Source organism: Lepeophtheirus salmonis, chromosome 3, assembly GCF_016086655.4.
Source record: "Lepeophtheirus salmonis chromosome 3, UVic_Lsal_1.4, whole genome shotgun sequence".
Lineage (NCBI taxonomy): Eukaryota > Metazoa > Arthropoda > Copepoda > Siphonostomatoida > Caligidae > Lepeophtheirus > Lepeophtheirus salmonis.
Window position 1 is genome coordinate 24,430,771 of NC_052133.2, and position 17,062 is coordinate 24,447,832.

At 30.8% G+C, this 17,062-nt stretch overlaps 1 protein-coding gene across 9 annotated transcripts in view; it reads left to right on the top strand.

Annotated features, from left to right (window-relative positions):
* Nucleotides 1-17,062, top strand: part of LOC121114753 (uncharacterized) — a 170,333-nt gene that overhangs the window by 19,072 nt on the left and 134,199 nt on the right. For 3 of the 9 annotated variants that reach the window (XM_040708808.2, XM_071887212.1, XM_071887209.1), the window contains exon 1: nucleotides 8,309-8,482. The exons of the other annotated variants lie outside the window; for them this stretch is intronic. The gene's annotated coding sequence lies outside the window, so the exon portion shown is untranslated. Of the gene's footprint in view, nucleotides 1-8,308; nucleotides 8,483-17,062 lie in introns of those variants that run through there. 9 annotated transcript variants of the gene reach the window in all.

Genomic DNA, 17,062 nt, shown 5'->3' on the forward strand with positions numbered 1-17,062 from the left:
TCGATGAATCGCCTTACGAACGATTACGGTCATTGTCAGTGGCTCCTAGGATCTAGGCTATAAAGTGCAACTAGGGATTAGTTTATTTCGTGAGGATCCCATGCCACCTTCTGAGGGCATGAAAGCCAGGAGGCTCGAGAGGTAGAAGAAAATCCTCACATGGGTCAATTTTTATAATTTTGTCGGACGAGAAGATTTTCTCAGTTGATCAATTCCACGGTCCCCGGAACGACTGTTGACTTGTGGAAACAAAAGATGAGGTCCAAGGGATTTAACACATTAATATTGAGCCTAAATAATGGTCTGCGGCGTTGTGGCATCTGATGGAAAGAAGATGCATCCGTTCTTTTTAAAAGGCTGGACAGAAAATTGGCCTGGATGCCTATTATAAGGTGCTTAGGTGTACCTTCTTGTCATGGCTGAAGACCAACTACCCGGAGAGTTAGTACGTGTTGACTCAGGAAGGCTACCTCTCTCACATATTCACCAAGTACTAAAAGTTCTGTGGAGATAACAAGGCTCGATTCTGTTCACTAACTGGACTTTTCTATATCGGACACTTTGGAGACGAAAGCCAACAGGACCTCACACCCAAATATGGACTCACTGAAGTTCTCCTTAGTGGCTGCATGGGACAACTTGTCAGATGAGTTTGTCAGTAACTCGTGCATGACCTTCAGGAGACGCGTAAAGGTCGTGATTGATAATGAAGGTGGCCATATTGAGTGAAAAAGTTATGCAAAAACCTTTTCTACATGTTTTGTTAATATTATTTTTTGCCTATTATTGAAAATATAAAATTATTGTTGTATTTCTTAATCAATCTCCCGAGTCCACGTTTTGCTGCCCTACCTGTATATCTATTACGCATGGTAATAGAAAGTGGAGGTCCTATGGTTCCTTGGCCGCTTTGGTTCCGGCGACACAGCTTATTAATTTCAAACAAATAAATAGTGTGACTCTCCATTATTCATGAAAACTATTTAGATGTTCCCTCCTCAATAATTAAATAACAAAGATTAATTATGGTACAATTATCTAAATCCTCGTGAGTATAAATCAAAAAGAAAATATAAGTAGGCAACTTTGATAAAATACATATTTGCTCATTGAGATTACTAAAAAAACTACAGTGCCCCTTGCTCCCTAATATGTTGGAATGTTCAAAATAGGGATAAGTAATTAATAAGAGCACTAATATCTTGCTGGTTCCCAAAATTTAAATATAATATACCATTATCCCCCTTTGTTGAATATTTCAAAGTGGTTAATCAATAAAAGACTGGTAAGGATTTTAACGTACAAAAACCCCACTTACGGCTGAGATTCATTCTATCCGATGACTGGATTAAAGCTAATTTGGATTCTTGAAGGGTCTTTGGATTTGGATTAAATTTTTATTCATGTAATTCATAAGTTTGTATAAAAAAAGTATAATTTTATTTATATACCCAAAACTAAATATACCCATTTAAGGTTGTTATAGCATAAATTTAAGATTATTTCATGGGTCACGTTTTTTGCTTAAATCACTTTTACAATTAAATTTTCTTCAAATTCCAATTCAGAATCATATCCCAAAATGACCCAAAGATGTGAAGTTATAATAAAGTCATCACCCTAATGTACAATATCCTTATAAGTAATATCTTTTGATATATACTTCATGTAGTATTCAGATTGAAGTTAGAGTGTGGTTTTTACAAGTGTCTACACAAGTTATGAATACATCTTATTAATTGTAAAGAAAAATAGTAGAAGCTTTCTTGACTAGTTTTTAAAAGAAATATGTTAATTAATTTATATAAAGGTTAGTATTGGAGGTTAAATGCATAGTAAATATTCATGTATAAAGAAATTCTTGTTTCTATTAAGTTTAAAACTGACGTAACCTCAAATAAGGAAGATTTAGACAACAATAGGGATTCTACATTTTGTTTTGATTATTTTCTTATTTGCAACAAAAACAATTAAAAAGGAAGTTTAATTAATTTTCTAATCGATTTTATTTCGTACCTCCATATTTTGAATTGATTTAAATATTAGTGTTGGGCTTTATTCTGTTTATCCTAGACCGGTCCGAAACTGCTATGTTTTTTAGATGACCAAACTCAACCATTCCTTAAAATAAATTCAGTTTGGACCGGTTTCAAAGAAATATTCAGTCTAGATCAGTCCCAAAGAAAAAATCCGTCCGAATGGGTCTCATCTAAAATTTGGCATGGGCATATTCTGTATTCTGTATTCTATCATTTATGTTTAAAAATTGTGAACATCTGCACAATACCATCATATGAAGTTAAAAGTGTTACATAAATCTTATTTGTACAACTCATAAATGAGGATAGATGCGATAATTGGTACACGATTTGAAAACAATACAATTTTTGTCTACGTTCTTTACCGAAATATCGGTTCAAATCCTTCTTGGACAGAGTTTTAACATTCTAAATAGATAGCTCCATTATAAATATGTAGAAACAACTCTATTAAATTACACAGTCATTTTACTCCATGCTACAAACTCCTTCCTGAAATTGCTATTTTTTTTTTTTATAAGCCACTAACATAAATTAATCACAAATAAATAATAAAGTAGATCATCTTTATAATCATTGATGATAAATTGAATCAGATATTTTTTTTTCCTTGAACAGAAAATATCAATTAATCTTCAATCTTGCTTTTTTTTGGTGGATCTTACTTTATGCATCTCGTATAAGAACCTACGTATTTCTTAAAGTATTTATCTGGTATGATCATTAATAAGGAATATATAAGATTAATTCAAAATCTATTTTGAAAGTGTGGAGCTATTTTCTATAACTAATCAATTTTACGAATCAAATACTTTTTCATAGTGTCATAAATCTATATTTAATCTTAATTGCAAGGAAAAGTGAACCAACCCCGATCCTCCATCACTTTTTGACAAATAATAAGACATTAAAAATTTGTGTGTAACACTAGAACAACGGTATTTTCTCGTATTCCTGGTTCAAAAATGATCCCAAAAAGCAATACAAATGAGTAAATTTACATACAAAACTATTTCAAATAAAAAAAGGACATTCTCAATCTATTATCAACAAATAACAGTAAATACTAGTGATGGGACCATTAATCGGATTCGGGAATCAGAAAAACGGTTGTTTTTTCTGGAATCGGAATCGGCATCGAGAAAATAATTTTTAATTTGCCCTTCCGATTCTTATTTATTATTGGTATTTATTAATGTATTACTTTTTTGAGAACAACTGTGGATTTTACAAATTTTTTGATGATAGGCATGGGATTTTCCAATAAAAAAAAATTGTTTTTTTTGTATTTTTTTTTTAATAGTTGTTGAAATTTTTTTCCAAGCCTCAACCAACCCCCTCCCCCCAAAAAATATAATCCCTTTGACCCCTATGATAGAAAAAGGGTATTTTGCAATATTGTTAAAATATTAAAGAATTGGAATCGGGAATTTTACTAGAATTTCATCGGAATCGGCATTGGTATTTTTTTAAATCGTCCCATTACACTAGAGCAACAGTAGTATGTACTTCTCTTTGTAGATTGATGTAATTAAAATGATTCCAATTAATTTTCAGACCTATGGTGTAGTTTGATTAAAATAGTTTTAATACAAGTGTTAATTTGTTGCTAAATATCAATATAATGGAATTTAATATGTCTAATTATATGTTTGAACGAGTAAAAATTAGTGGGTGCAAAAATGATTCAACTGTCCGTTGAAGTACCTAAACTGTTTAGGATAATTAATAAGATTACAGGCTTGACCTTTGTCTAGATATAGTGCTTTTTTAAGGATCGTATTTGAACATTGAATAAAATTTTACGGGAAAGTAAATAATGTATTAAAAATGATGCCACTGTCATTCTAGTAATAAATTGTTAGTGACGTCATTTAATAAAAATATTTAAAAATCTCCACTTATGATTTAGCGTTCTTAAAATCAAGATTATACAAATTATTCCATATCTTATGGATAATAGTATAAAATTCAAATAATCAATTGTATAAGTAGTTCTCAAACACTTGAGTGTTTATCATCTGAGAGCACGTCCAGGTCTTCAAGTAGACGACTTAGTCCATTATGACCAAACTGAATACACAAAAAAGAGGCTTTATCTATTTATGAAGTTTCTCAAGGCTCTATGTTCCACTAAAGGGAGCTTACATGTTTCTTATAACTTGATTGGTTCAATTTTTATTATACATAAAAGATGTGCATATTTTTTAAAACAAATAAATTTATAAAATTTAATTGTTTTTTGATTGCTAACGACAATTTGTCTTAGTATATATACAATGTATAGTTTACTTTATATCTTGAGTGTTTGTCTACAAAATAGTTATATGTCATTGTATTTTTGATAATAACGTCAAATGTGAAGGGCTTTGTGAATGTATATATAAACTATGACATAGGGTACTTAATTAAGTTATGCAGGCTTTGTTTTCCGACATTATATTTAGATTATTCAAAAATTGAATTCAATTAATTGGACTTATGAGGTAAAATAAAACATTAATTTGATTAGTTAATTCTTGTAGGAAAACAGAGAGGGGATTTACTACATTAAGGCTTTCTTAACAAACACACTATATGAAAAAATTGTATAACTACCTTTACAGGACTTGGAAAATTTCAAGATCCCTAGTTGCCCTTTGGCAGATATTCTTCAGGTTTTTGTAGCCATAACGAAAAGAACTGTCCCTTTTTATCCTTCATATTCTTCCTACTTAATCGTACTCGTTGCTTTGTGAACTCGTTGCAGCTGGCTCGTGTGTGTGCTATGCGAGAAAGCAGACGAGAGGGCCAGAAAGATTGCAAAGGAGTGGGTAACTGGCTGCGTACATAACTAGAAGTGTATAAAACATGTCATAGAAAGTGGGAACGATTTTTTCTAGTTTGTAATATGAACATGATCTTTTATTTTACAAGGCTGATGTGATTATTATTTAATTATGGAAGACGGAACATCTAAGTGCTCGTAATAGACGAAAACTAACAATGAGGGTTTGCTTGGGAGTTATAAGTTTAAGTTCTTGTCAGACTTAGAGTATAATTAAGGATCGACCTCGGAGTAATTACAGCTACATATATGTCCTTGCTATATAAGGAGTGGTATATGTTTTTATTTCCTTCCTCTCTCGGCTTCTTGAAGCTGATATAATAGAACGTCATGGCAGCTTCGGTGCTTTCCCCCAAACATTCTTCAAATTGTCAAGTTTACCATGTTAATTTTCTATTTATTTTATTTTTACATACCGGTGGGACATATATTATATAGGACTGCAAATAAACAACAGATGTACGTTGCCGTTTCCTCTTATCCCCAGCCAGACAAAATATCCGGTATTATTTTAAAAACCCCGTCTGGCTCAGAGTGTATAACATTAGTAACCAAAGGGAAAAAGTACAACACCGGCCTAGTAATTTTGCAAACTCAGCAATACATGCAATTTATTTAAAAAAAGTATCGTTAGAGGTCGAAAAATAAGTCTATATATAGGTACATATTTAATAATTATTTTCTGTCTTAGCTATTTTAAGTACAATTCTTTGATGTTAAAAAACAAAACAAAAAAACAACGGCCATATTGGTATTTTTGATGTACATATATGTAGAATATAAAAAAGCAATGTAGATAATTGAAATGAGGAAGATTTTCTCTACACAAATTCACAAATTTATGAGATACTTTTAAAAGAATAAAAATAACTCGTGACTAATTATTGAATCTTAAACTTTGAATCATATTTTATCACCTCACCTCATTTTTCGGTCTACTAAGCCATGACCCCATTTGAAGGGATCCCCCCCCCTTTTCTCTTAATTGTGAGTGATAGTTTGTATTTACACTAATATATATATCTTAAAACAAGTTACACCACATGCTTAAAAAAAGAGTTAGGAAAAATATTCATGAACCAACTGCTACCCTTATTTTTAAAGGATTATTTTGATGGTTGGATAAGTTACGGGAAGAAGAAATATTTAATTAAGTGAATGAACATGTGTAAATATTAAATTACTACATATGATTCATGTAAAATCCGATCTTAGTGTTTAATTTGTTTTAATCTTTCATTCATTTTTTTTGTAGATATATATTTTGATATACTTATTTATTATGGTTATATAGATATAACCATAATGGTAGGATTAACAACTATACTATCCCAACAAAAAGAGTATTGTGAGGGTAGACATTTGACACCAGTAATGAAAGAAACCCATCTCCTCCGTTGCTAGACTCTTTTGAACTCTTCTTCGACAATTTTGTCCCTCTACAGCCTGATACGAACCCCTTCGACTACACATTTTGGGTGCATGTCGACGGGAAGGCCCGTCATCCATATACTGAGTCCCTCAAAGCCACTGTCAACCAGCACTGGGACGCCAAGACAGAGGACTACATCCACAACGGGTGTCAAACCTTCTGCCTCCGCCACATGGAACCCATAATTGCCGTTAAAGGCAGCAGCTACATTAATGATTAGGAGCCCTTAGACACACATCTATATATAGTATTAATTTTGTTGAAGTTCTATTGTTAATAAATAAATTATATCTTGTTTAAGTTTAAAATTCAATGTGGTCAGATTTTAATGAACCCCTCGGTATGAAGTGATTCATGATATTAACAGAGTCTCTAGTGGGGGAAAAAAAGTATACTCGCAGTCAACTCAATTTGGACTAAATCTGGATCTCGGTGTCAATTACATTTCAATTTTCATTTTCTAACAAGAAACAATATTTTTTATCTTGTTTTGGTCTCGAATTAGGTGGTCTTGACAAGAACACTACTATATTATACATATATTCTTCTAAAACAGTAAATAATTATATGAATAGGAAGCAAATTGACTTTTTATCAAAAGATTTGATTGCTGGATTAAATATAATATAGACGTAATATTTATATGTAAAAGAGAATATTTTTATGAACATCTATTTTCTTATGTTGGTTATTGGTTTTCTATTGATTTTAATTTATTTATAGAAGAGTGAATTAATCAATAAGTATGATAATATATAACAGAAGGAAATAGAATTATGTTTCATTAACGAAATAAGGGAATCAACAATGGAGCTTTGTTTGATTGGATGTAAAGGAGAACAGAATAAAAATTCCCAAGAGTGAAAGCAAATGGATGAATCTACATATATGTATGCTATACATATACCATGTAGATACAGGAATAACAACAACAAAAAATAATGAATGCTCATACAAGACGGATTTATGGTTCTCTATGTAGGAATGAAATGGTTATATTTTGACAAAAGGAATTTATATCTAATTAGATAAAGGCTACTCCTTCTATTAAAATAGCTTCAGACTCATAGTAAATAATATTTTTTCTTCTAAACTTTGGTACGTTTTTTCTTACATCCTTAAGTTTGTTCAAAAAAACACATTTTAGTTTAACAAATCAATTAGCACTATTTTGAATCAAACATCTCAAAATATAGTAATGTATTGTTTAATTATAAATAATCAATTAGACAGTTAGACTAGGTGTATTGTAGGGTTTTTGTGGATTTGATCTTCATGGTGATATCAGTTCTATTTATTCGGTCCAGTCCAGTCTCAGAACCGGTGTCGCTTTTCATCATGTATTAGCTAAAAAATAGAAATATATCGAGTTCAGAAGAATATACAGAATCTATAAAAACACTTTTACATAAGTGTTTTTTATCCTACTTTTCATTTGAGGATTTTTTAAGGCTTAAAAATGACTTTGAACGATAATAGTCCCGAGTGCTTATAATCCCAGATATTTCACAATTCAGATGACTGAGAGATCAATTTTTGATTCTGCGCTAAAAGATAAATTCCTTTTTTGGCTTGAATTCATTTGTACAAAACGAGTGTTGCACTGTGTAATTTATTTTATTATTAGAGATAGGATTTGTGCAAGAGTGCGAGGAGAAGGCGGTAGAGAGACAAATCGTATTACTTAATTTAGACTCTTGTTAATATCAGCTGCATGTTTTACAATTTTGTGATTCGAAAATGAATTATTGTTAAAAAAGGAGAATCTTCTACGCTTCAAATAGCATTAGTACAGGGTAAATATTATGATTACATTTCAATTCATTTCTATTTATTATATTTTGCATTTTTAAAACATTTTACACCAAAAGATAGTCGAGACATCTTCTACGACTAATTAAATAATGAACAAAAAAAAAGGAAAAACACACGCAACAACTGTTTTTCCTTTTCTAATCGCTATACTTTGTTTTTTCTTTACACATATTCCTCCTTTCTATCGATTATAAGACTGAATAATTAAAAAGAGGAAAACCACTATCAATGAGATGGAATTTACCTCCTTTAAGGTCCAACAAGTGCGAATGGATGGGAGCGGACTAAAATGGACCGCAGTTCTCAATAAGGGCCTGCACAACACTAATTGGTAGGCAATGCTCAGGGGAGTGCATAGAGAGCAAGAAGGTAAGAGTGCTTTTGTTCCATTTTTTTAAAATTTATAATAAAAATATTGATGTTCCATGTAAATGATGGATTTCAGGTCCTCATTTTAGAACCGGATAGTTTCGGTTTTTATTAAACTTACTTAGGTAATTTGTATAATTATAGACTTTTCGGTTCCCTTTTCAAATTGACTCGTGTCAATGATCAACCAATTGGCTGTGACTCGATTTGAAGTTGTATTTTATGATTCGTGACTCGCCTTGGAAACTTCAGACTGACTTTTACTTTATAGGGTTTTTTTTCTTTTTGCTGTCATTATTATTTAGAAACGGAACCGAGTTTTCGGTTCTGCTATATACTCAATATCAACCACTATTTTTTTCTTACAATACGTCATTGGTTTTTCGTATATAAAAAAAGTAACAATAATTTCTCTATTTTTTCATCATAAACGAGCAAGAAGGAAAAAAGTAGGGGATCTTTGATTTCATGAACGTAGGAATTAGTGTGAAAAAGATTATTGACATTGTAAAGTACTCCAGATGCCTTAATTTCAAGATTTCCAAAATGAAAAATAATGGGAAATATCTTTCAATGAAAGTAGGTAGTGTAAGAGGCAATTTGAAGAGGAATTCTGAGTTTCTGGCCAGTCTTGAGGAGAAAATCAAGGAAAATCCAACGAAATCAATGAATTTCTTCTTTCTCAAGTTCTCTGTGGCATCAAGATGGTCGTGAAATACGACTTGGGATTGTCCCCATACACGAGGATCCCTCATCATCTTCAGACATAATCTTTGTAAGCTAGAAGGCTGGATAGTTGTAAGAAAGGCCTCAAATAGATCAATCATAGTGGAACATGTGAACAATGGCTTGGAAAAAGCAAAGAAAAGGTCCAAAGGGTGGACTAAACCAGATATCGAACCCAAATAATCCTTTGGAGAGTTAGATCAATAGAATTCCCAATTAAAGTTCTGACTCTCAGAAGACCTCCATCGTGGCTGCGTGGGGCAAAATGCCCTAGGAGTTTGTGATCAAATCATGCTAGATTTTCCGGTACCGTATCGAGGCTGTGATTACTGTTGATGGCGGTCATTTAGAGTGACCAAGTTCACAAAGGCTTTGTTAACAAGTTTTGTTTAAAAAAACAAAACATTATTGTTGAAAAAATAAAATTGTTACTATTTATCCAAAGTTACTTCTGGAGCCCAAATTTGTTTGCTTACGAACCGTCTGTGTACATTAATACAAATGTAGATTGAACAATAGCTATGATAAACGTAAGTCCTACCCTACGCTAGTTATTAAAGCTCTTGACAATGACTTTTATACTATATTTTGTAGCGACAGGGGTTTTCAAACTTTTAGCATTGTGTACCCTCTAAAAAAATATTCAAAACTCCAAGTATTAGCATTATATTTGCTTTCCCTTTTTTTTTGGATGATCTTTTTTTTTTAAAACTCCCTCCTTACTCAAGTACTACTGTAGACGAGTTTGCGTACTATATTATAAAAAACATTATTCTAATTGATCAAATAATTTTTTTTCTCAAAACAAAATACTTATCAGTTTATAGCTCCTGCATAATTAATTTTCTGGACAACATATGTGGAGGTATTTTGACTTCTGCATATTGTTATAAAATAAAGTCATCATGCAATGATTGCATGCCGTTGACATCATTGTACAAGTCATCAGACTCACAAATTACGTAATGTACTTATTTTTATTTTCTCTTTGCATTTACCACATCATATCTTTTATATAACCATGCACCGATCGGGAATGAAGCATATCTTATGTTCGGATTTAAAGCTCCTGGAATTGTTTCGAGATAACAAACCAAAAAAGATTTATATCTAAAAGATAATAAAATAATACCTTAAATCAAGGACAGTGAAAAAAAAAAAAAGATTTCTTCTCCAAGGCTCTATGAATTGGTTAAAGCCTCAATTGTCTAGAACATAAATATACCAAGTTGTACATATAACATACATTATGTATAAGATTCAAAATTACATATACGATATTTGTATATTTGATGTCCATATACTCAAATGTCAAGGTTCACTTTTAGTAGAAATGTCCTTTAAGGAAAAATGGATTAAATATCATTGACTTGACATCTTTAGTAGATCATTAATGAAAGCCCAATTTATTATAGATAGAATGTAGATATTGTCTTTTATTTTTATTTTGGTATAAACGTTTTTACAAATATATCCTCTTGTTCCTCAACGTTTTGTTTCATACTTATTTTCACTCCCTCTTTTGGATACATAGAACACAAACTTAGATTTAAATATATAATATATATTTTGTTTATTTAACATTATTTCAAGTAACTACAAGTGGTGGATTAAATGCATGCATTAGTTTAAAAATAAAAAATTTAAGAAACACATAAAAATATTCTTTAAATGATACTTAATGTTTCATTCACAGCAATTTTGCTATACAAATATATGATATTTATCAAAAAGCAGTTAAATTGAGCACTTATTATAAAATAAGGTTTTTACGATCCCTTTATCTAAATATTTCAATTAAGGAAAAGGAGTAACACGTGGAACGCTAAATTTCGAGCCATTGTATTTTTTAAGTACGAAACGTTGCATTATTGAATAAACCAATCTAATTCATATATCAACTAATCAAGTTAAATATAATTGACAATTGAAATTTATGTTTTAATTTACGTTATAAGTAAATAGTAGAATGTAAAATTCTGACTAATAAAAATAATTGATAATACATAATTTTTTTTTTTCAATCACTCTTCACACCTGACGTCATTGACGAATAAATAATAAGGTTTCATCAACAAACACTGTATGTACAATGTACTGTTGCTGTCCAATCATAAATACAGTCCCCTTAGGTAATTCTTAAAACTATATTTTTGCTGAGCAGATCTATCTTTATACCATAAAGAAGCTTAGATATTCACCTTACTTTGTGTAAGGCACCAGGTAAGATGAACTGTCAAAATCTCTATCCTTTCCCTCACTTATGTAGATAATTACCAGCATTATCAGTTCCCTACAATACTCTCTCTTACTAAAGTCTCAGTGCAAAGTTAAGGATATCTTCTTCTCTTCTAGTCTATCTTCAAGAGATGGATAATTGAGGTCCTCGATATCACAAAAAAAAAAAAAAAAAAAAAAAGAATGCCATAGGCTAAAGAATAGATTAACCCAACATTCAAATATTGACCAATACTATTAATGAACAAAGCATGGAAGTTCGACAATCAGTACTTAAAAAAAAAAAAAAAAGAAGAAAAAAAAAAGAAAAGAATACTTACGTAGTAAAATTTGACACATGTACTAGTAACTACGATCACTGATTGCTTTCTATAATGAAGGAAATTAGAGTCACAAAAAAAAATTATATGGCATCATAATATATTTTTTTTGTTCAAAGAAATACTTTCTTGAGAAACATGTTTTTATAATAACGCACAAAAAAAAAAAAAAAAAAAAAAGGTTCCGCTTTTTCTGACAAGGGTTTATAATTTTGGGGCTACTGCATCATCCTAATGCACATATGAGACAGACAAGACAATTAGAAATCCCGTGCAAGTACACGATGTTTTCAATATTATATATCGCAACCTTTATTCCAAAAGTGAACTAAGAAATTCCCAATATCAGTTGTTTTTATTAACATTTCTTTTTATTTCATTCATATTCAATCAATTTTCAGTAAACTCAGTGGCGGAGGCTTGGAAAAGCTTACATTGATTTGAATTGGGACGAGGTTATTGAATCGAAGAAATGAATTTTTCTAGTTATAGCAAATATAAGTAAAAAAAAAAATTAGGTATTTTTCTCAAGGTATCGATATCCACAGATTTAATTCCTACTCAAAAAATAAACTTATGACTTCTGATGACTTAAATTCAAATCCATAAATTCTACATTTTTTCATAACTCTTAATTTCCAGTACCGTATTCTTCCTACACAGCATTACACAAAAACTACTATCTGGTTAGGAACATAAACTAAATGACGTCCCAAAATATCCCTCCAAAAAATAGGAGTTAATTGTCTGGGAATGAGTTGACTGGGAATTAGTGTTGGATCAGTCTTAAAAAACTAAAAAGACTGACCATCCGGTTCTTATAAAATTTGTCAGTTCAAGGACCGGTCCTTATGAAAACTATAACAGCTTTAGCTAAACTCGCTTGTTGTTAAAAATTAGTCATATGCAGATAAACAAAAAAGCTTTGCTCCATTTTTATTTTCTATGATAAGATATAAATGTTTTGTAAAAATAATTTATATATACTATGTACAATACTAATTTTAATGTATGATAAATCATACATTTACATTTTTGTTTAAAAGATGAGCAAAAAATCATTCATATGTACACATATGCAAAAACATAATTTTGCAAATTTCTGAATTTTACCTTCACCTTAAATATTGACCCTTTGTATGCTAAATAAAATTTTACAATTTTTCATACTTTCATTTCTCAGACAAATCCCGATTTGTCAATGGATATAAATGAGATGATTCTTTGAACAATTTGCATTTTATTTGATTCAATGTTTAAAGAAAGTTTTATCCAAGACAAATGATACAAATTTAATTTAATTCAACCTACTTTATGAAAGTTGAATAACATATCTAGTAATAATAATTGATTATGTCTTTAAACGAATTAGATTTAAAAAAACATAGTAATAAATCTTTAAAAAGAAAATTTGGTGTAAGTTAATGAAAATAACGCTAGTTTTTCACAAAAAGTTTATAATTAATGTATTACTTTATTTTTTAGTAAAACCATGAATACATTATAAATTTAAAAGCTCATGGAGATAAAAAAACTTTATGGAGAGTTTTTATTTAATTATAATTTTAGACCAAGTTCTACTTAAAAATAACTAAGACTTACTCATAATTTCAATTTTGATTTATGCAATAAACTGATATGGGGAAAGTTGAAACTCTTGCTACATATTGTAATGTAGATATTCATTTGTTTTCAACTGAAAGGTAAATTATGTTATCAAGGGATAGTTTTTTATTTTAAACTTTTATAGAAATGAATTATGAAATAAAATCCCGAAAATGTTTAATACATCGCAGTTTTTTGTTATAATTTTTTTTATACCGTACTGGATCCAAACCATGGGTACTTAGGCATGCAAACTATGTCTGGTCCGAGTATATGATATGTATTTATGAAGTTTTTTTAAAGAAAACATACATCTTTGTCTCATTTTTCATTTTTTCCTTCAGAGTCGTCATCAATAGTGCTGCAAAATTTTAAAAATTTCCTACGAATTTTTAAAACTCGAAAGTTAAGATCTATGTCAGTCATATTTTTTTATTCAGAAAATATAAATCCACTTTTTGATACCTTAATTAATCATTTATTCTTTTCTCTGCATAAGGAAAAAATTACGAAAGATAAGGATAATGCTCTAATCATCTAATAACCACTATTTAAAAAAAAAATGCCTTCTACGAAACGTAAAATCTATACTATGTGGAGTATGAAACTGCTTTAAAAAGTTTTTGGGCCTCAACTCAAACCTTTACACCGGTATTTACTATCGTGTATCAAAATATGTATACATCAACACTATTAACATTCCAGCTAATTGATTCCACCGATTTACTGGACTATTCAAAACTTGAGACGTGTGTTAATTATATAACGTAACATTCTATATATAAGTAATAGATTTTGTCATAAAGAGGTTCTTGAAGTTGAAAGTCGTAGTTTCGTTGCTATCGAATCTAGACTAAATTGAATATTGCCAACATCCTCACTTTTTGTCAATAAATCGAAGGATATAAAATATTCTTTCACCAAGAGAGAGATTGATACAATTTCTCACGTAATCGACGACTGATCTAGATTTAAGCATATTGTAAGCCTGAACCAAAAAACTCTTAACAAATTCTTTCAAAATATTAGTTAATAGAGAATAATTTTATCTAGACCATTACAAAAATTGAGCAAATCCTGTCATTCATTATACAGCGTGCACAAATGAGCTTTCGAAACCAATGACCAAAGTAGACTGATTTCTCAAAGTCTAGTCCTCTTATAGGCATTTGACAACTGCGTAGCTTGATGCTTATAGCTATTACCATAGTGTTGTTTTTGAGAATGAATCTAAAAAATAAATAAATAGTTATCCTTGCTCACATGGAGCAAATGTTGCCAATGTAAAGAGTGATAAGAAAATCGCAGATAAAATATCAATAGTTAATTATTGCTCTCTTTTTGAAGAAAAGGCTTAATATGTTATTATTGCAAGAACCAGTATAATTCGTTTAATGAAAGGCTCTATAATAACTATCTTTTTGCAAATATACATATAAGCGGAGCAAATGAGAATAGTACGACATATTAATATCTACATATAATAAGTATATATAAGTATATGTGCTCATATAGTCGAATGTAATTTGATATTGCTGCACATATTTTCAAAAGCATCATCGTATCATTACATACCCCCTTGCCTCATCTCCTGTGACATATCTCTTTTTCCTTCGACTCTTGTTTATACTCAACACATTTTTAAGAACACATCATTAATAATTTGGAATGCATTTACTCATATTGTAGAGTGTTTATAATGTACTTTTTATATATACTTTATTATTTAATATAGTATAAGTTTGCTTATGTACCTATATATATAAGTATTGGCAGAAATGATTGACCATCAAAATGATAATATTGACTTATTCAAGCATGAATATTTTGATAGTTTTTATAAATATCAGTATAAAATAACTTGTGAGCAAAATTCTAGAAAATGAGAAATTCCAATTTATTTTTAAATTTATAAATATAACACCCAAATTACATTCTAATATTTTGGTCCATTATGGGCTTTATATTAAAATTTCTACTATAGTTTAATCCTAGGAGACTATGCCTTTTTTTTCTATTTATTACTTAGAAAAATGGTCGATATGCATTTTAAAAAAGTAACATTTGTAAATTTAAATTCTATATCGTTCAAAAATGATTTAAATTCTTAAATACAGGGTAGAGTAGCAAAACGGGGCCTTGACCTTGAGATATGGATTTAGAAATACATCAATAATTTCATATTTTCAATAATAGGCAAAAAAAATAATGTTACAAAACATGTAGACAAGGGTTTTGTAAAGCTTATTTTACCTCAATATGGCTACTTTCATTATCAATCACAGCCCTTGCACGTCGCCTGAAGGCCATGCAGAACTTGATGACAAACTCCTCCTCCGACTTGTCCCATGTAGCCACTATGAAGGACTTCTGTGAGTCTACATTTGAGTGTGAGGTCCTGTTGGTTTCCCTCTCCAAAGTGCCCTACATTAAAGGGTCCAGTGGGCTCAAACCTTATGAGGAAGGGGGCCATATCTCTTTGGAATAGAATCGAACCATGTTATCTGCGCAGAACGTTTGGTAATTGGCGTACGTGTGAGAGGGGGTGTTGTCCTGAGTCCACACGTAGTTACCTTCCGGATAGTTGGTCATGGAAAGATGGTATATCTAAGCACCGTATGGTAGGCCTCCGGGTCAATTTTCTATCGAACCTGAAAAAGAACAGGATGCATCTTCTTTCCATCAGAGGCCATAGCACCGTGGACCATTGTTTGGGCCGGATATTTTGTGAGATGAGTCCCTTAGGAGATCTTCTTTTGTTTCCGCAAACCAGCTGTTGTTCTGGCGGTTATGGAATTGACCAACTGTGAAAATCTTCTTGCCCTAGAGAATTTTCACAATTGACCCATTTACACGATCCATGTGAGGATTTTCTTGCAACACTAGAGCCTCCTGGCTTTTATGTTCTCTTTCAGAAGGTAGTGTCGGATCCGTGTGAAAGAAACTAAGACCAAGTTGGGCTTTATATCCCTCTTGATAGTCCTAGAAGCCACAGGGAAGTCGTTGGTGAGGCGATTCATCGACTTAGTGGGATCCTCCTTTATATTCTTCTCCAAACTTAATAAGAATTTATTGTCTCTCTTTAAATTATGCCCCCCCACTTCAGACATCGTGGAGAGGTTTTCACCATTTTTTTTCATCTTGGCCATATTAAAAACTTAACAATGTCCGTAATCTTTATCACATCAACTCCACCATCTAGTAGATTCGAGATGTGCTCCCTTTTTTGCTCGCTCAGGATGATGAAATGACTAAATGATTAGAATAGTTTGTTTATGTAAAAAGAACGGAAAAAACAGAATATCAAAAAATAATCACTAAGCCTTTTCATTTTAATGAGGAAATAAACATCAATTAACAGTCCACATTTTGCTACCCTACCGTGTTTGTATATAGATGTCTTAAAGTTTCCATTTTATCTGTGCATGAATATATCTAAAGTTGGGTATTTTGCTATTTCCCCTTCAATGAATTATCCGTGCAGAGTACTAGAAAAAACAAACAAAAAAAAACTACAAATCTTTTAATGATGCGCAAACTCATTATGCTTAAATTTGCAAAAGATAAGATACTTCGATTGGATCCAAGATATTATTGCAAGATGATGAACACATTGAAGGAATTAAAATTGGAAATGATTTATCTTGTAACCAATGGATCAGTGTATGAGTGAAACCCGAGACTTTCACAG